Below are 26,469 nucleotides of genomic sequence, written 5' to 3' on the forward strand. Positions count from 1 at the left end.
GTGGGTTGGACACACTGCATTAGGATGATTCATGGGACAGGACTGCTAAAAATTTTGGGGACTAGAAAGAAAGTCAGTGTTTATTGAGAACCAACTAGTGGCCAGGTACTGTGAAGCACTTAGAGAAGGCGTCCTCATCCAATGCTCCTGATTATGAAAAGGCTCCTTTCTCTTCCATTTCAGCCCCTGACAACTGCCATTCTGCTAAAATCTGTTTTCTAGACTCCTTTGTAACCATGATTTTGGCTATGACTTGGGGTCTGTGAGTTAGATGCTATATTTCCTTCTTTTTCTGTTGCAGTGATAAATTATCCTGAAAAAAAACAACAACAACAAAATGAAATAAAGTAAAACAAAACCAAACCCAGCAACTCGAGGGAGAGAAGGCTCCTTCTGGCCCACAGTTCAAGGTGCAGTTCATCACAGTAGAAAGTGAAGGTGGTAAGAATTTGCTGGTTATGTTGCATCCATGTGGGGAAGCAGACAGAGGATGAATGCATGTGTTCAGGTGCTTAGTGCTCTTTCTAACTTTACATATTCCAGGGTCCTCTGAACAGAGCATGGCCCCATCCACAGTGGATAGGTCTTCACACCCCAGTGAACACAGTCAAGATAATCCCCCACAGGCATGCCCTGAGGTCTGTCTGCCGAATGGTTCTAGATTCGGTCAAGATGACAGTCAAAGCTGCCATCACAGGTGCTTTCCCACAAGTCTTGAGTTCAGAACTGTGTTAGGAAGGGAGAGAGGCCTAAGACAAACTCCCGTGGGTCTCCAGAACCTGATCAAGTCTGCAGCCATTAGCTTCCTGACTTGGTGGCTTCTGGTAGTGGTGGCAACTATTGTCCCTGTCGTGGAAGAGGCAGTCACTCCACATCCAGTAAGGAATCCCTTTCAGCTGCACACTTCTGTGATAGCCTCTGTTGTCCGGGGCTGAACTCTAGGTCCTATGCTTCAGATAGCCTCCTCTCATTTCACATGAGGACATCTGGTGACTGCGTTGAAATAATTTGCTTCAGGTTTTTCAGTAAGTAAGAAGGGGGGGGGTGTCTTTTACCTCCCTTTTCTGGACCCATTTCTTATTTCAAATCCTTCTCCCACATCAGAGTTTGTTTGAAACAGATGGATCTGATGGTTTCAGATCCCCAGGACCCAAGGAGACCATTCCCAGGTGCCCTTCTGCTTTTTAGAGGACTGTGGTGTGTGTGGGGAGGTCAGACTTTAAGGCATAAACCCCAGGCTCTATGAGACCTGCTTGAGGAAGCAGCGAAGGGGTCAGAGAGAAAGCTGCCACAGGATGGAGAGGAAGGAAGGGCAGGACAAAAACTTCAGGTCCTCTTCTTCTGATCGGTCCTGTGTCATTTCCTGTGAGAGTCTTCCCAGTTTGCTGAGAGCAGTTGGCTCCAGGTGCTAAGCCTCAGGAGCTCTGGATGGAGGCATCTAAGCCGTCTGGAGCGCTTGCCCCTCTGTTCAGTTCCCAAGAGCTCTCCAGTCAGATCGCAGACATGCCAGCTAATTCCTTCTTATAGATTTGCCTGGCTTTATTAGCAGTAATGGTATCGAGGGTATTTTTCTTTATAGACATTATAATTAGTAATTGTTTTGAAGGGCAATTGCTGTTAAACTACTTATTTTTTCTTCTCCTGGAGGACAGGACAATTTCCAAGACTGATTATTTTGCAATTGAAATTCCACGTCTCCCAGAGGGAAATTTTTATAGCAGTCAGTGAAGTCAAATCTGCTCTGTTTTTTGTTTTTTTGCCTATTGCTCGTGTACACACACACACACACACACACACACACACACACACACACACACACACACACGTTTCTGTTTGACAGCTTTTGTAGGCAGTTCCCTGACTCTCTGGCTAATGGGATAGATGATAAATATTCCCGTGATACCATTTCAGTCAATTAATTAGCTAATGTTCAAAGATGGAAAGTGTCATGTAGACAGAGAACATTAAGACTGTCTTAATAAAAATAAAGGCTTAAGCTGAGGGAAACCATGGGTGGAGAGATGGTGTGTGCTTTGCCTTTGAACTCTAATTTTCTTTTCTTTCCCAGCTTTGCAGCCCATCACAGAGCTGAAAGGGCCTCGTGTTGTCAGGTCACCTCTAGACAGCTTTTTCTTCTATTTGAAAGTTTTCTGTACCACGTGTATGGTCAGGTAACGAACAGGCTATTTTCTCTTAAGTGGAACTGGGGTGGTATTTGGTCTATCAGGATTGCTGTAATACAATGCCATGGACAGTGTGGCTTATAAACAAAAAATTGTGCCTCAGAATCATGGAGGTTGGAAGCCCAAGATCAAAGACCTGGCAGATTCGGTGTCTGACCAGGGTTCCCTTCCTGGTGCATAGACAGCTCGCTTATCTCTGTGATGTTATGTGGCAGGAGGGATGAGGGTCTTTCCAGGTGTATCAGTTACATTTTTCATTGATGTGATTAAAACACCCAGAAGAAGCAACTAATAGAGGGGAGATTTATTTGGGGTTATGACTCTGGGAGGCATTGTCCATCATGGTGGGGAAAACATGGCAGCTGGATCTGTAGAGGTGGGAACTTGAGCCTGGGATGTTCATGTCATTCTGGATCCGGAAGCAAGGAGTTCAGGTTGGATCCTGAAGCAGGCATCACCTTCAGGACTCCTAATGACCCACTGCTGCTGCTAGGCCACAGTCCCATAGACTCTTCCCCAAATAGCAGCCCTGGATGGGGACAAAGTGTCCCAACACAGGGGCCTGTGGGAAACATTTCATGTCCAAATCATAACACTGGGTATCTTTGATGAGGGTACATCCTATCATGAGGGCTGCCCTGCTTAGACCTAACCACTCCACCCCCACCTCCAGAGACCCACATTCTAACATCATCACCTTGAAGATTTCAACTTCTGTGTTTTTGAGGGACACAATCTTATCCATACCACAGCAGCCAAGAATGTTTGGGCTTTGGTGACTAGGTAAGAATAATTACCTCAATTAGTTTTGCTTGGGAGCAACTGGGAGGTACGGTGTGGCACATCATCCCCTCCTTTTCATAGCCCCATCTATCAGTACTCAAAGAGTAGAATCTGGTCCTTCATGGTGAGCATTTTGAGCTTGAATTAGAGATGAGAGGGGTGGTGGGTGGTTTATATGCCGGGGGTGTCGTTGCTTTGGTAGGATGATTTGGGGTGAGAACAGACAGCCCTCATCAAACATAGGGTCCATCAAATTCACCCCTCCCAACCATCTTCCACCGAAGGCTGCCTGTACCGCCTGTTGTATTGTTGGCACCTCAACTTCTACTAAGGGGATCCCAGAGAGACAGGTGCACCAGAGGAGCTCAGAATGATGGCTCCCCAAAGTTCTGTTCTATTCTGATCGTTGACAAAGTGGCAGTGTCTGATGTGGAAGACGCATCCCTGGTATGACACGCTCACAACTGTGTGCTAATAAAAGACTTTTCCTTGTCACAGCTCCTCAGGCACTTCTCATTAGCAGGAGTTGGGAAACAATTGATTAAGACATAATCTCCCATCTTCCCACACAGCACCGAGCAGAGCAGCGAGAACACAGGCTGTGGAGTCACAGTGTTCGGTGGTCAGAAGCTTGCCTCTGCCGCTGGTCAGCTGTGCACGTTTGTGGTGTTTCCTGACCTCTCCCTTGCCTCAGTTTCCTTCTCTGCAAATGGGGGAGGGACAATGTGGGAAGAGCCATAGGGCAGGTCGCCTGTGCATTCGTGGCAGAAGTATGTATCGAGCTGCGTGTGGCAGGTGTAGTAGTCACTTAAAAGGTTTAATTGTTTGATAGTTTCTTAGATCTTTATAAAGAATTTTGGTCATGTCCACCCTGTTCTCCTCCCTCAGCTCCCTCTTTCTCCTTCTGGCACAAGTGTTCTCAGCCAGCCCCCCTCCTACTCTCGTGCCTTCTTTTTGTGGGTTTTAAACATTTTTGCTTTAGATTTATTTATTCTATTTTATGTATGTGAGTGTTTGCCTACATGCACATGTGTGTGCACACAATGTGTGCCTGCTGCCCCTGGGAGCTAGAAGGTGGCATCAGATCCCCTGGAGCTGGAGTTACGGATGGTTGTGAGTTTATTTAGTTTCTGCCCAAGTGTGGGAGGGAGGTTACTTTATATTCTCCGTCACCAACATTTCTGAGAGAACAAAATAGGGAAGAAAGGTTTGTTTTGACTCAGGATTTGAGGGAAACAGTCTCCATGGCTGTTTGAATATCACGGCAGAATCATGTAGTGGAGTAGCTGCTCACTTTGTGGCTGACCAGGAAGCAGAAAACAGGACAGGAAGGGGCAGGGAACAACTCATACCCATGTTAACATAACCATCTACACATCTGTTAACCCACTTCTTCCTGCTGGGTTCCACCTCCCAAGATCTTCAGAAGCACCCCCCCCCCCCAAGTGCCATAACTGAGGATTAAACATTCAAAACAGGAGCCTTCAGGAGATTCTTCCTGCACAAACTACAGCAGCAGCAGGTGTGGACTGGCATTCTGGTCTCATAGCACTTTGTCGGAATATCTCCTTGTATTCATGGAGCTTGCATATTTATGGGAAGCAGGACTTGGTCAAGTAATTAAAAATGGTGATGTGTTGACTGGGGAGATGGTTCCATTGGTAAAGTGCTTGCTCTGCAAGCTTGAGGACCTAAGAATGATCCCTAGAATTCATGTAGTGCTCGTGACTGTACCCAGTGCTGAGGAGTCAGAGCTAGGAGGATCCCTGGAGTGCCTTGGTTAGCCAGCCCACCTTACTTGGTGAGCTCCAGGCTAGTAAGAAAACTTTTCTCAATACAAGGCAGTCAGCATCGGAGGGATGACATTTGAGGTTGACTTGTGACCTCTACATGCACATATGCACAGCTGCACCACTGCCCCCTTACATGTGTACCTGAATGCACCCCAAATAGTGAAGTGCCATGAAGGGAATACAATGGAGGAACATGATAGGGAAAGACCATGGGACATGGGCAGCTTAACCATGGAGGGCATTTCTAAGGTGATGCCAGGTTGAGAAATGAGGCATGACAATGAATGATCCATGCACATATCTATAGAGGGAGTAGCATGTGCAAGGGTGAATGTTCTGAGGCAGGAAGTGCTTGGCGGACTCTAGAACACAGGCAGGGCTAGTATGTAGGTAGCATAGGAAGGCTGTTGGACTGTGAGCAGAGATGGGCCAAACAGTCTGGAGGGGTAGAGTGTTCACGGCCTCACAGGCCATAACAAGGAATAAAAAACCTATTCTTAATCCAGGGCCCAGCTCAGTTTTCACTCAGTCATCTACTGTTTGCTTTCTTAGCAAGTTCTCTTTCTTTTTTTCCTTTTTAAATTATTTGCATTTTTGATAAGAAAAATACAACAGGGAAAGAAAATAAAAAAAAATTATAGTCTGCTATTAGACCAGTGACTGATAGAAATAAGTTACTTTTTTTCTGTCAAAATATTTTTATTTATTTTATATATATTTCTTTTTATTTAAGTTTTTTTTTTTTTTTTTTTTTTTTTTTTTTTTTAAATTTTTTTTAAAGATTTATTTATTTATTATGTATACAATATTCTGTCTGCATATATTGCTACACCCCAGAAGAGGGCACAAGATCTCATTACAGATGGGTGTGAGCCACCATGTGGTTGCTGGGAATTGAACTCAGGACCTCTGGAAGAGCAGTCAGTGCTCTTAACCTCTGAGCCATCTCTCCAGCCCCTTATTTAAGTTTTTATATAATATATTTTGATCATGTTCTTTCCCTTTCTCAAACTCCTCCCAAATCTGCCCCACATCCTTACCCACCCAACTTCATGTTCTTACTCTCAAAAAAGACAAAAAAGAAAAGAAAAACAAAAAAGCAAACCAAACAAGGAGACAAACCCAAACCAACCAACCAAAGAATTAAAAAAAAAAAAAAAAACAAGCAAAATAAAACACGAAAATACCACAAAAAGAAATGGAGTCTTTTTGTGTTGGCCAGCTACTCTTGGACATGGGGTCTGCCCCGGATGGTGATAGGTATATCCAGTGACACTATTGAAGAAAACTGATTTTTCTCTTTCCCAGTAGAGAACAACTGCAAATAGCTTCTTGATTAGGGAAGGGACTTAGTGTCCACTGGAAAGATTGTAAGAGCCAGAGGTGGTGGAAGACTCCAAGGAAACAGTGTCTCCTGGACAGAGTAAGATTGATGCTCATACAAATTCACAGAGACTGTGACAGCAGGCACAGGACCTGTACGGTTCAAAGGCATTTCTTTTTCTTAAAATAGTGTTGAACCCTGTTAAGGTATCAAATGGCTGTTCTGGATGCGTCTCCCCATAGCAGTGTAAGGATCTCTTACTCCACACAAAAAAGGTCTTTGTTTCTGCACAACAGCATAGACCATGGGCAGGTACCAAGTACGGGTTTTATGCATCTCGAAGGGGAGAGAATTCCAGATGCTCAGAGGGCTGAGCAGATAGACTAGGATGCGCGTGACAGTTAAAGTCACTGTAAACTTGAAGGGATTTAGAGTCACCATGAACACACAGCTCTGGGTGTGACAATGGGTGTTTCCAGAGAGATTTATCCCAGCAGAGGAGACCTCCCTGAGTGAGTGACACCATGGGCTGTGGTCCCGGACTGCATAAAGAGGGGAGGAGAATTAAGCTGGAAGACAAAGTTTTAGATGACACCTGAAATCCCAGCAGGGTTGAGAGCATAGGCCAGCCTGGTATACACAGCCAGGCCCCAAGTCAGACTCACTCAGTGGGGTAACACCTGCCTACCATCCAGTACTAAAACCAAAGCCACAGAGAAAGATTCCCAGGAACCACTGCAGGCCCATCATTCCCTTCTAGGTACCCAGATGCTATCCCAGTGCCCAAATTAGATATGCCATCTACAAATCCCCAAAAACCTTGCGGCCAGCTTGTACCCTCCCGTACTTTTAAAAACACAAAACACCCCACCCATGTAGCAATTGGCTTCATCTAATCCTCTTCACCTTCAGTCATTTAAAATTGAACAGCGTTCCCCAACACCCAAAAGTTTTATCACACTTAGGAATGCCTCTGTCCAATGCAGAGGCAGGCAGGCTACAGAAGCAGGGAAGGTGTCAAGGTCACTGGGCTCCTCTGCAAACACCATCTTACAAGGCATCATGCTGTGCCGAGTGTTCTACACCTTAAGCAATCTTCTCGAAGCCAAGTTCGTAGCACAGACCTAAAGACTGGAGGCTTGATTTAGAAGATGCAGCAGCTGAATGCCTCTACCCCCAGGAAGGGGGCTGCTGGCTGGCATTCATGTATCCAGAGAATGGTGCTCCCAGAACAAGACATTCATCCGGAACATTCATAGCCGACAGCCACTCCAGCAGGAAGCATCTGCCCGTCCCCACCCCCAGAAGCTGGTCTGAACCACTTATAATGATGGGTTTCTGAACACAGGGCTTCCTGAGTAAGGCCTGGACACATGGCAGTGCAGAACTTCCTAAGCCTCTGGAATTCACTGTATAGACATCAACTTAGGTCGCTGTCTCCTTCAGGGTCTGCCCTCCTGCACTGCTAGGACTCACTGGCAGGGGGTCCCTTTCTTCTGGTGACATCTACTCGCCATAATAAGCACTACAGTAATAAACCACATCCATGAGGCATTTGGGTGACTGGAACCATGGCTGTGAGCCTACCCGGGGTCCACATTCAAGCCCCACTCTCTGCAAATCAACACCAACCCTCCCCACCCAGTCAGGGTATCCTCTACTTTTACCAGAAATACCAAGATACCGAGTCCAAGACTCCAACACTAACTCTCTACCTTACCCAGGCTTACCAGATGACCCAGAGGCAAGGTTTTTAAGTGAACCCATAACCTCAGAGTTAGAGGGAAGAGAAGGGGAGAGAGATCACAGACGAGGGAACCGCGGAACCTGGGGAAAGTCCAGAGGGGGGTACTGCCACCTGAAAAATAAAGCTGTGATCAATGTGCCTCCCCCCCCCCGTCCCCACAAAGAAAAAGAGGGGAGAAGAAGCTGAGCTGCAGCATTCATCCCCCTCTGCTTCCTGACTGCAGGTGTGGTGTGACCATCCTCCTCCTTCTCCCATAATGCCTTCCTCATGGTGATGGGCTGCACCTGTAAAAGTCTATAGCTTACTAATAAGTGCATTCCAACTGATCTGTGCTGGACCTTGAATCCAGAGCCCTCAGATAACCAGGTCTTAGACTGCCAGTACATTGCTTGTAGAGGAATGGTGAAGAAAGAAAATATGAATGAGAGCAAGTAATATTTCATTGCATTTATGTGTATGCTTGTATTAATGTTTGGGGGTGTGGTTGTGCACATGTGCATGCATGTGTGTGTATACACACATACACACATATATGTATACATATATTGTGCATGTGTGTGCATGTGTGTGTGTGTGTGTGTGTGTGTGTGTGTGTATCTAGGTCCAAAGTTGATATGAGATGTTCCTCTCAGTTGGTTTATTGAGGCAGAATCTTTTGCTGAACCAACATTTCACAATTTTTCTTTGTTTTTCTGGTGCTATGCTACAGGCAGCTGCCATGCCTGCCTGGGTTTTTAATGTGCATTCTGGCTCTAGGAACTGTGTTCTTTACCCTTTCATGGCAAGAGGTTTATCCATTAGCCCTTACTTTTTATTTAGGGTCTCACTAGTACAGTTTGGGTCTTGAACTTACAATCTTCTCACCTCAGCTTCCCAAGTAGCTGGTATTATAGGCTGTGTCATCAGGTCTGGCATAGAAGGAATTTGAAAATAAAAGATCCCACCTGTCAAAGATCTCTGCCCAACTGAACATCTTGTTATATCTTTAATCTCAGAATACATGATTCTTAAGCCTGCAAGGTGTTTATCTCTCATAGGCAGGCGCCATATCTTTTGGGGTAATTTATGGATAGTCTCAGAATGGACTAGCATATAAAATTTTCCCAAGTAATAAAGGGAGGAATGAGTGGGAATTTTAGTTTTATTCCTGTGCTAACCAGGGTGATAAAAAGCTACCCCAGTCACCTACCAATGTGCACAGAACCCTGCTTAATCATTCTTGCTATGGTTGGCAGACAAAAGCTGAGCAGATTTTCTCTAAGTATGGTGCAAAGCCAGGCTGGATTTTACTGTAATTTTGTCATTAGGACCCAAAGAAGAAATCACATCAATCAAAGATAATTTTCCTGGGCTTCCCAGAAGGGTATGAAAGGAAGAGTGAATTCCCTGTTGCTCTGAAGTGGCAGTGAGTGACTGTCCAGCAGATGAATCGAACAGATGGGAGGAAGTGTAAATGTGAAATTGATATACACCCTGCTGCTAGCAATGAAGGAGATGCTTAGATGACGATGTAAGGGGAGCAGAGAGTGAAGCCCTTGATGATACCGAGGCCTTCTCTTACCTCAATTTAGGAACCCCCAATTTAGGTAACCCCAAAATGATGGGTTATAATGAAATATTTGGCCAAAATTTCATGGGCTAAGTGATAAACAAATAAATTAATTACTTTGGTAAACACTTGTTAAATATCTACTATATACTGGATGCTGTGCTTAGGTTATGAATAAAAATGCCATGGGAGCTGGACAGTGGCCCACGCCTTTAATCCCAGCCCTAGGGAGGCAGAGCCAGGCGGATCTCTGTGAGTTTGAGGCCATCCTGGTCTACAGAGTGAGATCCAGGACAGGCACCAAAGCTACACAGAGAAACCCTGTTTCAAAAAATCAATAAAATAAAAGAATGCCATGGGAGTCATCAGTGATGTGCTGGCTGTGCAAGAATGAGGACTAGATTTGAATCCCCAGAACTTATGAAAAAAAAAAAAAGAGCCAGGCATGGTGGAATGTGCTGGAGTGGCAGGAGGTTCTCTGGGGCACACTATCACTCTAGCTGAATTGTTAAGCCCTGGGTCCCTGTAAAAGAACCTGTCTCAAAAAGCAAGATGGAGAGAGATCTAGGTAGACACACAAGGCTGACCTCTGGCTTTCAGATGCACATACACACACATAATTTTCTTTCCCAAAGGTCTTCCCTCCTTCTGTCAAGTAGGGGAGTCAAGGGGATAAAAGTGACTGAGGCATGATTTTAGGGTGATGAAGACCAGGATGGAGAGGACATAGAGGTTGCTTTCTGGAGATGTCAGAGGAAAGTTACGTTTGTGAATTTGAGATACTGGATCCATCACTTTTTGCTACATATTAACCCACACCAGAACTCAGCAACTTCAAACCATATTGTCACCCTCTCACAGCTGTTGTGGGTCAGGAGTGTGGCTGTGAGCTTGCAAGACTTGTCTTACGGTTATGCATAAAACTGTAGTCAAAGGTCAGGTTAAGGTTGAGGTTTCTCGTCTGAAGCCTCAACACAGGAAGGATGTGTACTCAAGATAACTTAACAGTAGCTGTCTGTTTCCATTTCTTTTGCTCCAATAAAATACCCCAACAAAAAGGAATTTAGGATACAAAGGGTTTATTTTAGCTCACAATCCCAGATTGCAGTCTAACACTTCAGGGGAGTCAAGGAAGGAATGTGAAGCAGCTAGTCACAAGACAACCACAGTCAAGAGCAGAGAATGAACACATGCATGCCTTCTGCTCAGCCTTCTTTCTACACTGACACAGTTCCAAACCCAAACCTACGGAGTGGTGCTACCCACAATGGGTGGGTCTTCCCACCTCAATTAGCTCAATCAAAACAATCCTCCACAGACATGCTCACATGCTAACCATATCTAGACAACCCCTCATTAAGACTTTCTTCCTAAGTGATTCCAGATTGTGTTGAGTTGACAGTTAAAGGCAACCAACCAGCATTACTAGCATTTACCACGGCATCCATCTGGCTCATGGTTTAGCTGTGGCTGAACCTACTTATGCTTCCCTGACATGTGGGTCTCCATTACGTCAGTTCATATTATCAGCACACACAAGGTGAGACAATGAGTCTGCTTGGCAGGATGGAAGTCAAAATCTTTTCCCTCCTAGTGATGGAAGTGACATCCATAACCTTTAGATTTAGAAACTCATCATATCAGAGTGAGGGGCTTGCACAGGAGCATGAGAACAGAACGTAGATGTCACTGGAGGGGTGTCATGCAGAATCTGTTAGACATCGGTCCCAGAAGTAGGGCCTGAAGTGAGAAACTCGTTATAAACCAATGTGTTAGGACAGTTTTCCAAGAAAAATCCCAAACAAGTGCATGACAATAAACATTGTGGGCAGGGGTGAACTTTGGCTCACTCAGTCAGGAAGATGGGCAACAGCATATTTTACAGTATTTCATACTGGGGTGAAGGGCTAGAGCACTTACTGCCCATCATAGGCTGTTAGACACCTTACATCACTGACAAACTACTTAAGAAAACCAATCTACAAGAGGAAAGAAAGAAGATTTATTTTGGCTCATTGCTCTAGAGGGTTTAGTTCACAATAAGTAGGTCCCACATGCTTGGGTAGAACATCTTGGTGGGACCATGTGGAGAAGGAGGCTGTTCACTTCATGAACTGGAAGCAAAGACACCAGTATAGGCTCAACTTTCATAGGTACCTTCTGAGTGATTTCCTCTGACTAGGCCTCGGTCCAAAGTTTCCAGAATCTTAAAACAAAAACAAAAACAAACCAGAATTACTTGCTGAGGATCAAGTGTCTAACTCATGAGTCTGTGGGGACATTTCATATTCAAGCTATGACAAGGAGGACAGGTATATTTTGGTTGACAGTTTCATAGGATTCAGCCCATGGCCAAGGGGCTCCATTGCTGTGGGCCTGAGCTGAGGGAAAGGAAAGCCGCTCACATGGTGACTAGGGTGTATATGGAAAGGAAGAAGAACCATCAGAAATATGACACTGCCTCCAGGGCCAACCTCCCACCACACCTCATTGACACCTCTTCCAGCTAGGCTCTGCTTCTTATTTCTCACCACATCCCAATAAAGCCACCCAAAGATGAATCTATCAATGCATTATACCATCAGTTAAGGCACAACACTCATATCCAATGGCCTCCCCAAAGCCTGACCTCCAAATATTGATTTGGACACAAGCCTCCACCATATGAGCCTTTCATAACTCAGTTTGTAACATGTGTGTGTGTGTGCGCGTGCGCGCGTGTGACAATAATAACATTTACTACTCACATTCACAGCAAAAACAGCAAGAATGTGGAGAAGCATGAACAAATGGATAATTCTGCATGAGTAAGCGGAACAAGAAGGAGTCTGAAAGGTCAGGTGGGAAAGAGCCCAGGAAGCAGAAAGGAGCAATGGCAGCAGAGGGAACATTGGGGAAGACTCACTGGGAGGGAAGACAACACATTGGGGTATGTCTAAGGGGTTAAGGAACAGAGTCACAGACTGAGGCACTGAGAGCCACTGGTCACAAGTGTCTTCCTCTCCACTCTATGTTTAGAGACAAGGCCTGTCACTGAACTTGGAGCCCAGTGATTCAGGTAGCCTAGCTGGACAGTGAGCTCCAAAGATTGTCCTTGTCTCTGCCTCCCCAATGCTGGGATACTCGCTGTTCCCTGCTGCACCCAGACTCTTATGTGGGTGCTAGGGATCCAAACTCAGGTCGCTGTGCCCACATAGCAGGCACTTCACCCACTGATCCACCTCTCTAGTCCGAGATCAGACTTTTTAATCAGACTTCAGATATTCAGAATCAGGTCAATTGTAATCCTCATTCATGATGTACTGTCATCTCCCTAAGAATGGATTTCTTTTCATTGACTTCAGTTCATTAAATATTTACTAATCTATTAAATGCCTGTGGTGTCATTTAACCAGGAGTGGTCACACTGAAGGCAGTTTACCTTTATTCTTATCTCACAGTGTAGTGAGGCTGAATTATCTTTGCTTGTTCTGCAGCCAGTCTCTATTACAGCAACCTGGTGGAGCTTAGAAGCCATGGGGTATTAAAATTTGAATCTGAATTGTCCTCCTACAGGCTCATGCTTTAAAAAACTGTATGTATGTATGTATATGTGTGTGTGCATGTGTGTGAGTGCAGGTTTGCATGCATCACAGTCCACGTGTTCAGGTTAGTGGATAATCCCAGGTATCAGTCCGCACTTTCCACCTGGTTTGAGACAGGTCTCTGGTTGTTCATGGCTACGTAGTCTCAGGCTAGCCAGCCTGAGAGCTCCAGGGACTCTGAGCACTGAGATTACATATATGCTGGGGATCTGAACCCAGACCTTCCCACGGTGTGCCAAGTGCTTTACTCAATGAGCAATACCCCAGTCTCATGTTTTGAATCCCCTCCTTTCCCAGTGGTGCCACTTAACAAGATTTAGGAGTTAGAGTCCAGCTGATGGAAGTAGGGCCTTAGAGACAGGCCTTTGAAGGATGTATGTTAGGTCATCTTGTTTGTAGTGATGGGAAATTCGTAACTCCATCAAGCAGCCAATTCCAGCTGTTAGGTCATTAGGCCTTCTGGAAGCACCTGCCCACTGATTCTAGCTGGGCTGTTCAGCAGCTTCCTTCTACCTGTGAGGAATCTGGGAAGCATAATCCCCACTCTCCCCGTGTTATGCACCTGCCTCCCACATATCACTTCCAGGAACACAAAGGTGCTTAAGATAAGCATTTTCTGCTCCAGTGGAGTTCAGAGTTTATAGAGAAGGAGAGAAGATAAAACAAATACATAAGTAATCATAATAGAGTGTGTCAAGAGTGCTATGTACTGTAAGAGAGGAACAAAAATGTTATTGGAAGAAAGGGTGGTAGAGGGGGGAGAGGAATGAATACATACATACACAGAGAGAGACAGAAAAGAGACAGAGAGACAGAGAGATAGAGAGACAGAGAGACAGAGAGCAGGTAGAAATGTGTCTTAGAGATGGTATTTTGGCTATGTCTTGGTGAGAGGTGGCAATAATGGTTTTGCAGATGAGGGACAGGACAGTGTTACCCAGAAAGAAGAAACAGCACGAGTGATAGAAGACTCCAGGCTTGATGGCTCTCAGGGACATGGTTATGAACATAGTGTCATTCCCAAGGAGCCTCAAGGTAGAAGCAACAGGCTGAGGTGACCACAGGGACACACAATCCTTGCCTGACAGAATATGTATCATTTGCTTCACTAATTCTGCTTTACCCACCTGCTCTCGGAAGCCTTTGCATAACTCTGCCTTATCATTGGCTCCATGTTACTGTGTGTTTATGCCTGTATTTCCCTGTGGAAGTCCACAAAGATTCCAACTTGTGGTGTGACTCAAGGTCAGAGAGTCAGAGTTTATGTGGCTCTCCAAGGCTGCATAATAGGGTGCAAAGGCCTGGTTACCAGGTGTCTTACTTCAAGGCCTAATCACAAGATGCTTTTGCCATGGGGGCGTGGTTACCAGGTGTTTTGAAGGGTCTACACTTGGTTGGTTGTTGTGCTTTGATCTTGAAAGGGGGATGTCCTCTGCCTCTCCCCTTGCTAGTGTATAAAATGCCCATCAGAAATAAACTTGAGGCTTCTGGGTATTGACCTAGGGCCCTCATGAAGTTATCCTGTGTCTCTATCCTACTCGTCATCTACTTCTATACTTCTTATCCAGCATTTCTCAGTTCCTCACTCCCCCCTTCAAGGGACCCTTTGATAGGTCGGGGCTGAACTCCAGTACTGGTCCTCTGACATTTCCCCCATAAGAGCACGGGCACCAGAGGGCTGGAATCATGATTTGCACATCACTGTATCCTCAGCACTTAGCACAGTGCCTGACCCATGGTAGATATTTGATAATGTAGTTGCTTAGGGAGCAACCACCATTTTGGTCCTTAGCTATTTATATCTTACCTTCCTTATCCTGTCCACTGACTTTAAATGTGTTCTTAGTTCCCTTTAGCATACCCTCAGCTGTCATTCCAGGTCTTGACTTTTTCTTATCCCAGTGTATATTTTCATTTTGTACGTGATTTTCGATTTAAATTTTAGCTTTCATCTTAGCCCACCCTACAATGAGACCTTTGGGAAAATTCCTTTTATTTAGCCAAGTTGCTGTGCTTTAAGCCCCAGTACATGGTCTCTTGGGCAATTTTCAATTCAGTAATTATTTATTGAGTGCCTACTACATGGCAAGACCACAGGATGACGGTGGTAGCTATGGCATCCTTGGGTTGAACCAAGCTGGGCTGTGTTCCTGAATCTCACCAGGAAAACAAAGAAGCTGAAGAAATTGGCAGTTCCAATGGGGGAATGAGGTCTGATACACTACCAACCAGATGAATTCATCCCAATGACCAGGTTAGATGAGTGTTTGGGTCTGTCAAGCACGCCTGATCTGACAATCATCGGGAATCTATCTGAGATCCTCCAGGGGAAACGAGAGATTGTAATTCTGAAGTGGAACAGAAAGAAGTATAATTGGATCAATGAGTTGTTAATGATGATATTGAAGAACTTTCTGCCAGAGCTGTGCTGGGAATGGGGCTGGCCACAGGCAGCCTGGCCACAGCCATGCATGTGCTTGGCTCTGACACAGACTCTGCAGGCTTTCTCTCTCCCTCCCTCCCTTCCTTCTTAATTGAAAATTCATACAGAACATTCTGATAATAGTTTTCTCTTCCATCTCTTCCAAGATCTTCCCCATCTCTCCACCCATTCAGCACCGTGCTTTCTTCTCTTTCTCTCTCTTTGTAGAAAACAAACAGGAAAAAATAATCAAACAATCCAGAATTTAAAGAAACACAGTGAAAAATCACAGGAAACACACACACACACACACACACACACACACACACACACACCATAGAAACACAAAATCATAAATCATAATATACAAGCAAAAGACCAGTAACATAAAAAATACCCCAACAAAGCAAAAACCAAGACAAAAAAATCTACAAAAATATCACTGAGTTAATTTTTTTTTTGGCCATCTACTCCTGGCCATGAGGTCTGTCCTTAAGCGTGGTTTATATACCCAGTGAGACTCCATTAGAAAAAACTGATTTTTCTTTTGTAAGTGGTTGTCAGTTGGAGATATCTTCTCATGGAGAAATGGGAGATGGTGTCCACGTCCCCCTCTCAGTGTTGAAACTCAATCTGTCTTGAACTTGTGCAGGCCTTATGTATGCTGCCACAGTCTGTTTGCGTCAGGTCCTGTTGTGTTTGGAAGACACTATTTCCTTTATGTCATCCATCCCTTTTCGCTCTTACAATCTTTCTGCCTCCTCTTCCACAAAGCTTCCTGAGCCCTCAGAGGAGGGGTTTGATGAAGACATCCCATTTAGGACTGAGTGTTCCAAGGCCTCTCACTCTCTGCACATCATCCAGTTGTGGCTCTCTGTATTTATCTACTGTAAGAGGAAATTTTTCTGATGTTGACTGAGCAAGGCACTGATCCATAGGTATAGCAGAATGTCATTAGTAGTAATTTCATTGCTCAATTCCTTCAGCAGAATAGTAGTATTTGGTTCCCCCATGCCTATGGGTGATTTAGTCACAGGTTCTTGGACACTCAAGCAATGTTAGGTGTGTGTTTCATGTGGACTGGGCTTCAAATCCAATCAGACAGTGGTTGGTTACTCCCACAGCTTTTGTGCCACTACTGCACCAGTGTGTCGTGCAGGCAGGTCATTGTTGTAGATCAAAAAGTTGGTAGCTGGGCTGGTATTGACCTTTCTCCTCTGGTAGCATTCGGAGTACCCCCCAGCATCACACATACTAGACAGCATAGGTGAGGGATCTAGGTAAGCACCAGCTTGGCTTCTCCATGTTCAATGAGATATATAGGTGTTGTCTTCAGGAATAAGCCTTTACCAGCAGTTTGTGGAGAAGAACCAATAGCCTTGGCAACAGCTCAAGCTTCTATATTAGTAGGTCTCCAGACGACTCCTTAAATGACCCTTAGTGTTAGTTTTCTTACCCTGTATTCCCTACCTTATCCCCTCTCCCCCTCATTTAATTCTTCTGTTCCAGTCTGCCCCATGTCTCTCCATAACTGTGTAGTCTACTTTCTCTTACTTGGGAGATCTTCTCTACCCCTAGTCCTTTATTTCATACATAACCTCTATGGTTCTATATCTTTGATAGGAATTGTGGCATTTTCATAAAAGAAAATACACACTATATTTTCTTTTTGGGCTTGGATTACCTCACTCAGGATGACTTTTTCTAGCTCCATCTATCTACCTGAGAATTTAATTTTTTAAACTACTTAATAATATTCTGCTGTATAAATGTACCACATTTTTCTTATCCATTCATCCACTGATGGACAACCAAGCTGTTTCCAATTTGTAGCTATTATGAATAGAGCAGTAATGAACACTGATGAACAAGTGTGTCTGTAGTAGGATATAGAGTCCCTTACATGTATGCCAAGAGTGGTATAGCTGGCTCTTGGTGTAGATCTCTTTCTAGTTTTCTGAGGAACTACCACACTGGTTTCTGTAGTGGCTGTACAAGGTTACATTCCCACCAGCCATGGGTAAGTGCTCTCCTTTCTCCATTCTCCACATCCCCACTAACATCAGCTGTCATCTAGTTTATTGATCTTGGCCACTCTGACTGGTATAAGATGAAATCTTTAAGTAATTTTGATTTGCATTTCTCTGATGACGAAGGATGTTGAACATTTCTTTAGTGTTTCTCAGCCATTTGTGTTTCCTCTTTAGAGAAGTCTCTGTTTGGTTTTGTATCCCAATTTTCATTGGATTATTTGTTTTCTTTTTGTTCATTTTTAAAGTTTTTTTAAAAATATATTTTAGGAATTATCCCTCTATTGGATATGCAGTTGGTAAAAATTTTATTCTGTAGGCTGCCACTTTGCCTGAATAATGGTGTCCTTTGCCATACAAGAGTTTTTTAGTTTCATGAGGTCCCCTTTATTAATTGTTGGTTTTAGTGCCTGCACTATTTTTGTCCTGATCATAAAATCTTTTCCTGTGCCAAAGAGTTCAAGACTATTCTCAACTTTCTCTTCAGTTCAGTGTATCTGGCCTTATGTTGAGGTCCTTGATCCATTTAGAGTTGCATTTTGTGCAGGTTAAGTATGGATCTGTTTGGATTCTTTTACATGCAAGACATCCCATTTGACCAGCACCATTTGTCAAAGATACTGTCTTTTCTCCAGTGTGTATTTCTGACTCCTTTGTCAAAAATCAGATGTTCATAGGTATGTGAATTGATGTCTAGATCTTTAATTTGATTTTGTTGATCAACCTATCTGTAATTAAAATGATGAATAAAAAGCAATGAGAACCATGCTGTTTTTATTAGTATAGCTCTGTAGAGCAACTTGAAATCTGGAATGGTAATACCACCAGCAGTTCTTTAATTATTTAGGATTATTTTTTAGCTATTCTGGGTTATTTGTTTTCATATGAAGCTGAAAATTGTCTTTTCAAGATCTGTGAAAAATTGTGTTGGAATTTTGATGGGAATTGCATTGAATCTGTAGATTGCTTTTAATAGGATTGTCATTTTCACAATATTAATCCTAACAATCCATGAGCATGGGATATCTTTTCATCTCCTGATATCTTCTTCAATTTCTTTCTGCAGTGTCTTAAAGTTTTTATTATACAAGACTTTTACTTGCTTGGTTAGAATTATCTCAAGAATTTTTGAGGCTATTGTGAATGTATTGTTTCTCTGATTTCTTTCTCAGTCTGTTTATCATTTTTATATAGGAAGGTTATTGATTTTTGTGAGTTAATTTTGTATCCTGCTACTTTGATGAAAATTTTTATCAGCTGTAGAAGTTTCCTGGTAGAGGGTTTTTTTTTTTTTTTTTTGGGTATGGCATAGTATGTTTTATTTGGATATAGACTTCCAGAGAATGGCCAGGTGAGCAGGGGCCAAGCATGTTAGTGTACACAGAAGGGGGGAGTCTGCTCTCAGTGAGATTTTTTTTTAATTTTAAGTTTTTTTAAAATTTTATTTATTTTATTTTACAATATCATTCAGTTCTACATATCAGCCACGGGTTCCTCTATTCTCCCCTCTCCCACCTCCTCCCCTTAACCCCAGCCCACCCCCCATTCCCACCTCCTCCAGGGCAAATCCTCCCCCGAGGACTGCAATCAGCCTGGTAGACTCAGTCCAGGCAGGTCCAGTCCCTGGTGGAGTTTTTAGGGTCTTTCATGTATACAACTACATCATTTGAAGATAAAAATTCTTTAACTTCTTCCTTTTCAATTTGTATCCCCTCGATATCATTTAGTTGTCTTACTGTTCTAGCTAAGACTTCACATGCCATATTGAATAGGTATGAAGAGAGTGAACATCCTCATCTTTTTTTCTGATTTTAGTGAAAATGCCTTACATTTCTCTCCATTTAGGTTGACATTAGCTGTGGGCTTGCTGTATATTGCCTTTATTTTGTTGAGATATGTTCCTCATATCCCTAGTCTCTCCAGGAATTTTATCATGAAGGGATGTTGCATTTTGTCAAAGGCCTTTTCTGCATCTAATAAGATGATCATGTGGCTTTGGCTCTCGATGAAGCCTATTTCATCATGGTAGATAATCTTTTTGATGTGTTCTTGGATTTGGTTTATATGTATTTTATTAAGAATTTTTGTACATATGTTCATAAGGAAAACTGATCTGTAATTTTCTTTTTTTGTTGGGTCTTCGTGTGGTCTAGATATCAGGGTAATTTTGGCCCCATAAAAAGAATTGGGAAATGTTCCTTCTGTTTATGTTTTGCAAAATAATTTGAGGAGAATTGGCATTAGTTCTTCTTGGAAGATCTGGTAGAATTTTGTGCTTAATCTGTCTAGCCCTGGCCTTTTTTTTTGGGGGGGGGGGAGTTGGAGACTTCTAATTACAGCTTCTATTTCACTAGGAGCTATGGATCTGTTTAAATTGCTCACCTGATATTGAGTTAATTTTGGAAGGTTGCATATATCAATATATCCATATCTTTTTTTAATTTTTATTTTTTAAGTTTTTTCAAGTTTGGTGGTGTACAGATTTTAAAGTATGTCCTTATTCTCTATTCCTTAGTATCTGTGGATATTTCTCCCACTTTGTCTCTAATTTTGTTAATTTCAAACTTCACTCTTCATCTTTTAGTTAATTTGGCTAAGGGCTTATCAATGTTACTAATTTTTTTTTAAAAGAACCAATCTTCATTTCATTGATTCTTTGTATTTTTGTTTGTTTCTATATTTCAGCCCCGATTTTGATTATTTCTTGCCATCTACTCTTTTTGAGTGTGATTTGCTCTTTTAATTCCAGAGCTTTCAGGTATGATGTTAAATTCCTAATATGAGATCTCTCCAAATTTTTTATGTAGGCACTTGATGCTATGAACTTGCCTGTTAGAACCACCTTCCTTGTGTCCTGTAGGTTTTATTATGTTGTGCTTTTATTTTCATTAAATTCTGTGAAGTTTTAAAATTTTCTTCTTAATTTCTGTCTTGACCCATTTTTCATCCAGTAGTGAGTTGTTAAATTTTTATCAGTTTGTATATGCTCTGTTGTTTTTGATATCCAGCTTTAATTCATGGTACTCAGAAAGGATGCAAGTGTCATTTCGATTTTTTTGTATCTGTTGAGACTTGCTTTGTGTTCAAGTATGTAGTCAATTTTGGAGAAAGTTCCATGAGCTACTAAGAATAATGTATATTCTTTTGTGTTTGGGTGAAATGTACTATAAATATCTGGTATGTCCATTTGATTTATGATGTCATTTAACTCTAGAATTTTTCTGTTTAGTTATTGTTTGGATGGCCTGTCTATGGGTGAAATGGGGTATTGAAGTCACTTACTATCACTGTGCAAGGGTCAATGTGTGATATGTAATTTTAGCTGTTTCTTTTATGAACTTGCATGCCCTTGTATTTGGTGCATAAATGTATAGAATTGTTAATACTCTCTTGGTGGATTTTTCCTTTGATGAGTATGTAGTGTCTTTCCCTATCTCTTAAGATTATTTGGTCAGATATTAAAATGCTTACACCTGCTTGCTTCTTGGTTCTATTAGCTTGGTATATTTTTTCCATCATTTTGTCTCAAGTAATGTCTATCCTTTATAGTTGGACTTTCTTTAGTGCACCAGCTCCCAAATAATAATGTGGAGATGTCTTATTAAGTATGAAAGCTTGGCCTTAGCCTAGGTTTGTTCCCAACTAGCTCTTAAAAATTAAATTAACCCATTTATAGTAATTTATATTCTGCTACTTGGTTCATTACTCTTCCCAGTACTGTACATTCCATTTCCTCTATGTCTGGCTGGTGAATCCTGCACACCTCAGATCCTTCCCAGAGTTCCTATTTCTGCCTGGAAGTCCCACCTATCCTCTCCTGCCCAGCTATTGGCTGTTCAGTGTTTATTAAACCAATCAGAAGGTGCCTGAGGCTGATGAGGTAAAACAGAGACACATCTTCACACAGCGTGATCAAATATCTTGCAACAATCCTTGATGGTATGATGTATTTTTTTTGGATGCAACAGAAAATGAATCCTGTTTTAAAATCCAATCTGTTAGAGTGTGTGTCTTTTTATTGGATAATTGAGACCATTATTCCTGAGAGTTAACACATAACAGTGTTCATATTGATTTCTGCTAGTTTGTTGTTATGGTGTGGGTTCCCCCTGCCTCTTTTGATGAACTGGTCTGGGATTATTTATTCTTTGTGTTTTCTTGGATGTGGTTTATTTCTTTAGATTGAAGTTTTCCTTCTATCTCCTTCTGTAGAGCTGGATTTGTAGGTAGATACTTCTTAAATTTGGTTTTATTGTGGGATTCTTTTCTTTTTTTTTGGCTATTATGATTGATAGTTTTGCGGGGTATTGCAGGCTGGATGAGCTCTGTGGTCTTCAAGAATTTGTAGAACATCCCCTTCATGCCTTTCTGGATTTTAGAGTCTCCATGGAGAAGTCAGGTGTTATTCTAATAGTTCTGCCTTTATATATTACTTGGTCTTTTTCCCTTGTGGGAAATTTAATATTCTTTCTTTCTTCTGTATGTTTTGTGTTTTGACTATTATGTGTCACAGAAAAATTTTTTTTTCTGGTTCTGTCTATTTGGTGTTCCATGTGCTTCTTGTACCTTGATAGCCACTTATTTTTTTAGGTTAGGGAAATTTTTGTCTATGACTTTGTTGGAAATGTTTTCTGTGGCTTTGGTTTGGATTCCCTTCTACTTCCTCTATTCCCATTATTCTTAGATTTGGCCTTTTCATAGTGTTCCATATTTCCTGAATATTTTGTGCCTGTTTTTTTCTTTTAGACTTAATATTTTCTTTGACTGAGGTATCCATTTTTGGTACCTTATCTTCAGTGCCTGAGATTCTTTTTTTCATGTCTTTGTACTATGTTGGTGAGGCTTACCTCTGAGGTTTTTGTTTGACTTCCTAAATTTTTCACTTTCAGTTTCATCTCAGGTGTTTTTTTTTATTTTTTGTTTTGTTTTACATGTGTGATTTTATTTCTACTTTTATGTTTTGAATGGTTTTTATTATTTCAGTTCACTGTGTTTTCACAAGCTTCATTAAGGGATTTATTCATACCCTGTTGCTATTTTGCAGTTCTTGTCTTCTGCTTCAGTTATATTGCATTTCTCAGGCTCTTGTAGTTGGGTTACTGGGTTCTGGTGGAGACACGTTGTCTTAGCAGTTAAAGATTGTGTTTTTGTACCATTTTCTAGGCATCTGGAGTTAGGATGATTGAGGTGATTCTAGATGTTGATATATGGTCTTGTCTTTTTTGGATGTGTGTTTTATGTCTTGGTTTCTTTGCTCTTTCTGGATCTTAGGAAAATGTGGTGGCTGTGGGTTGCCTGGTAGAGAGTGCTTCTGTAGTAGCAGAGAGGAATAGAGATGGGCTAGGAAAAAAGACAGCGAGGGGCTGCAGAAGGGAGCTCAGGGGATTCTGTCCACACCAAGTGGCAAGGTCTTGGGAATCAGAGATGTGGTGGGAGGAGGGGCTTTTGCCAGGAGATTGCGATAAGACAAAGAATAATCTGGGAGACAGGGATGAAAGGGCTGGGGGACTTTAGATTTGTACCCAGAGTTGGGCTCTACCCACTGGAGAAGCCACACCTCTGAGCCTGTTGTTACATGGCTGAGGTGAGACTGGAGAGATGGCACTGGAGGAAAGGAAGGAGAGTGAAAATTTCCTTCCTGAATTACAGCCTGGTGTAGCCACTGGGGATCCCAGGTAGAGAGTGTTTCTGTGTATCCCTGGCTGACACAGAGGGGTGGGAATGAGCTAGAAGGAAGGGCCCAGAGGGTTTACAGGAAAGGGAAAAGCTGAGTCTGTGTCAAGGTTCAGCGGCGTGCCCAGAGAATGCTGCTGCAGGCTCTTTCTAACACCTGTCTTTCAGGTTGTGGTGGTTTGAAAGAAAATGGCCCCCAAAGGGAGTGGCACTATTAAGAAGTGTGGCCTTGTTGGAGAAAGTGTGTTACTATGGGGGTGGGCTTTGAGGTCTCTTTTGCTCAAGCTAACCTCAGTGTGACAGTCAGTTGACTTCCTGTGGCCTGCAAGATGTAGGACTCTCAGCTACGCCTTCAGCACCATGTCTGCCTGCACGCCACCATGCTTCCCATCATGATGATAGTGGACTGAACCTCTAAAACTGTAAGTGGGTCACCAAATTAAATGTTTTCTTTAGAAGAGTTATCGTGGTTATGGTGTCACTTCACAGCAATAGTAAGCTCTAACTAAGACACAAGTCATTCATGACAGTCTTCCCCAGTTGGAGAAAGTGTTCAGTGGTATCAAGGCATACCTGCCTGGTGTGTTGGGTTGTATGTGTAGGGAAAGAATGCAAGTGACCTAGGGGTGTCTGTGCTCTGCAATGTGGGCACAAGCATCAGCTGTCCTTGTGATTGTTGTAGTGTGGTTTTTAGAAATTAGAAGCAAAGTGAATGCTCTTCTCTACCGGAACAACTAAGTGATGGTATATCCATCTGAGGTCTGGTGTGGCCCATTAGAGGGAGTGAAGAAGATTCCATTAAGTGGCTTGGAGAGCTTTCTATAAGACATTGTGGAATGAGCAAAGCTACATGGAGAACAGTAGGTAGGATATCATTCCAAAAGAGAGCATACAGACTTACGTTCCCATGAGTCTTTACCTCTGTCTAGAAATAAGTGAGGATGGAAGGGAGTGTCACGAAATGGAGTGATGGAGTAGGTCACAGGAGAGGAAAGGATGGTAACAGGCTGGGAACCATGTCAAGAGAGAAAAATTGAAAAGGAAGAAATTACATTCTCTCTCTTCCCTCTCTCTCTGCCTAGCTCTCCCCTAGAAAGCTTATATTAGTCATCTTAATGCATTTATGTAAAATTTATGTATACATTGATGTATGTATAAGGCTAAATAACTGAACAGGCAACATACACAGGCATCGAATGACACTATTGTTTTATCCCCATGCTGAGCATTCCTGGCACATTCAGTTGTGGTAACAGAGAGGAAGTTCCAGGACAAGCCTTTTAGAATGCATTTTGTAGTATATCAAAGAACAACCTGGGATAGAATCCTCTCAGTCCTGGCTATATATTACCTACAGTCATCAAGAGAAGATGGAATTTAAAAAAAATCCTGATACTGTAATTATATATACTTTTTTTTGCTTAGTTTTGAGATTGTAATTTCATTGCAATATTTCTCCCGTCCATTTCCTCCCTCCCAAACCTCCTATATACTCCTTCCTGCTCTCCTTCAAATTCACAGCCTCCATTTCATCAATTGTTATTGCATGTACATGCACACACACACACACACACACACACACACACACACACACACACACATTTTGTCTTAGTTAGGGTTTCTATTGCTGTGAAGAAACATCATGACCATGGTAACTCTTAGTTCAGAGGTTTAGTCCATTATCATTACAATGGGACATGGTGGCATGCAGGCAGACATGGTGCTGGAGGAGCTGAGAATCCTACATCTTCATCTGTGGGTAACAGGAAATGAACTGTCTACCACAATGAGCATAGCTTGAGCATATCAGACCTGAAGCCCACCCCCACAGTGATACACTTCCTCCAACAAGGCTACACATCCTTTGGGCCAAGCATCGGGGCCGTTTCTACTAAAACCACCATATATATACATATATATATTCCTAAATATAACCTATTGAGTCCATTTAATGGCACTTATACATATGGTTTCAAGGCTGACTGTTTGGTAAAAAGAGTCTAGAGTTTAAAGTACATCCAAGTAGGTAAAAGAATAATAAAATTTCAATAGAAATCATGATTCAGGTTATTATTTTAAAAACTACTATAAAAAACTTTCAAATAAAAATCATTTCTTTAAAAACATCCTGATACCTAAGGGCTCAATGCTGAACCAATTAAAGTAGAAACCAGAGCCTTCCTACATGAATAACAGTAATGATAATCATTATCATCATCATCATCATCGTCGTCTTAAAACCTTTTCTAATGTGTGGGCTCAAACCATTGATTTAGAACTCCAGTTATAACATTGTAAACATTTTGTCTTTGACCAGAGTCATTTATAAATAGCCAGAGTTATTTATAAACTTAGGCTAGACTTTTGTGAAGATTACATTTATTTAATGAAATGAAAAATTGGGGTGTAGTTCAATCATAAAGTACTTATCTGCATGCATGAATCTTGGGTTCTATACAAAGTGCACACACACACACATGCACACACTCATGCACACACACACACACACACACACACACACACACACACACACAGTGCTAAGCAACTGTTGCTATGAGGAAGTGGGACCAACCTGAGTCTTGTAGGAGCTCTCATGCCAAATGAACTGACTGAGCTAGGGGAGGAGAGGGCCACTTGCTAAAGGGTGGGCCAGCTAATAATGGAGTGGTTTGATCTCATATCCTGTGCCCTGTGCTGTGTCTCCCCAACCTCTGCTGAATGTGGGCCTCTGGTTTATGCTATTCAGGCAGAAGCAGCATTTCCTTGGCCTGCTCTCCTTCCAGGCTGAAGCTGTGTGGTTTGAAATTAGCTGGGGGCTCTGCCACCTCTGGGATGTTTTCACAACATGAGGAGTTGTTTCCCCACTGAAAAACATGCATGCAAGTCATTTAGAGGAACTCCACAGGTGAAGCCCAGTGATTAAGGCTCTGCAGGAAAACAGCAGCTGGGTCTTTTCTGAACATAGCTATTAATTAGCCCACCTGCACCAGGAAAGAGCCAGCATCCCCTTGCAGGCCGAGGGCACTAGCCCAGTATCCCCCTTGGGACTGTCACTATACAGCATTTTAAGGCTGCTGTGAGGCATGCCAGGCACCCAGGATGTGGAATGAAGCCTCGTTCACCTGATGTATGCATGACCAAGTGTCCTATGCTTCCTCCATCTTACAGAAGCATCCATTTTCTATGTTCTGTATGTGCAGGGTTCTGCACCTAAGAGTAAGCACCACCTTAAGTTTCTCATCCCAGGTACATTCCTGGCCTCACTACAGTCTCAGGGCTGGGAAAACAGGTCTGTTTAGGGATAGATAGAATTTTCATGATTCTACTTTCTAGCTCAGTAATTTGTTTCAAGAGACAGTTTTCTATTCGACCCTCAGTTTC

The 26,469-nt window shown here is 42.5% G+C and overlaps 2 long non-coding RNA genes across 2 annotated transcripts in view; one reads left to right on the forward strand and one right to left on the reverse strand.

Moving 5' to 3' along the window:
- The first annotated feature begins 279 nt into the window (after window positions 1-279).
- LOC143272358 (uncharacterized) overlaps window positions 280-26,469 on the forward strand; it is a 57,857-nt gene continuing 31,667 nt past the window's right edge. The window contains exons 1-2 of the long non-coding RNA XR_013049860.1: window positions 280-441; window positions 2,069-2,171. This is a non-coding gene — a long non-coding RNA (uncharacterized LOC143272358). The remainder of the gene's footprint in view (window positions 442-2,068; window positions 2,172-26,469) is intronic.
- Window positions 11,355-26,469, reverse strand: part of LOC143272357 (uncharacterized) — a 29,841-nt gene continuing 14,726 nt past the window's right edge. The window contains exon 2 of the long non-coding RNA XR_013049859.1: window positions 11,355-11,585. This is a non-coding gene — a long non-coding RNA (uncharacterized LOC143272357). The remainder of the gene's footprint in view (window positions 11,586-26,469) is intronic.

This window comes from Peromyscus maniculatus, chromosome 1, assembly GCF_049852395.1.
Source record: "Peromyscus maniculatus bairdii isolate BWxNUB_F1_BW_parent chromosome 1, HU_Pman_BW_mat_3.1, whole genome shotgun sequence".
NCBI classification, from domain to species: Eukaryota; Metazoa; Chordata; class Mammalia; order Rodentia; family Cricetidae; genus Peromyscus; species Peromyscus maniculatus.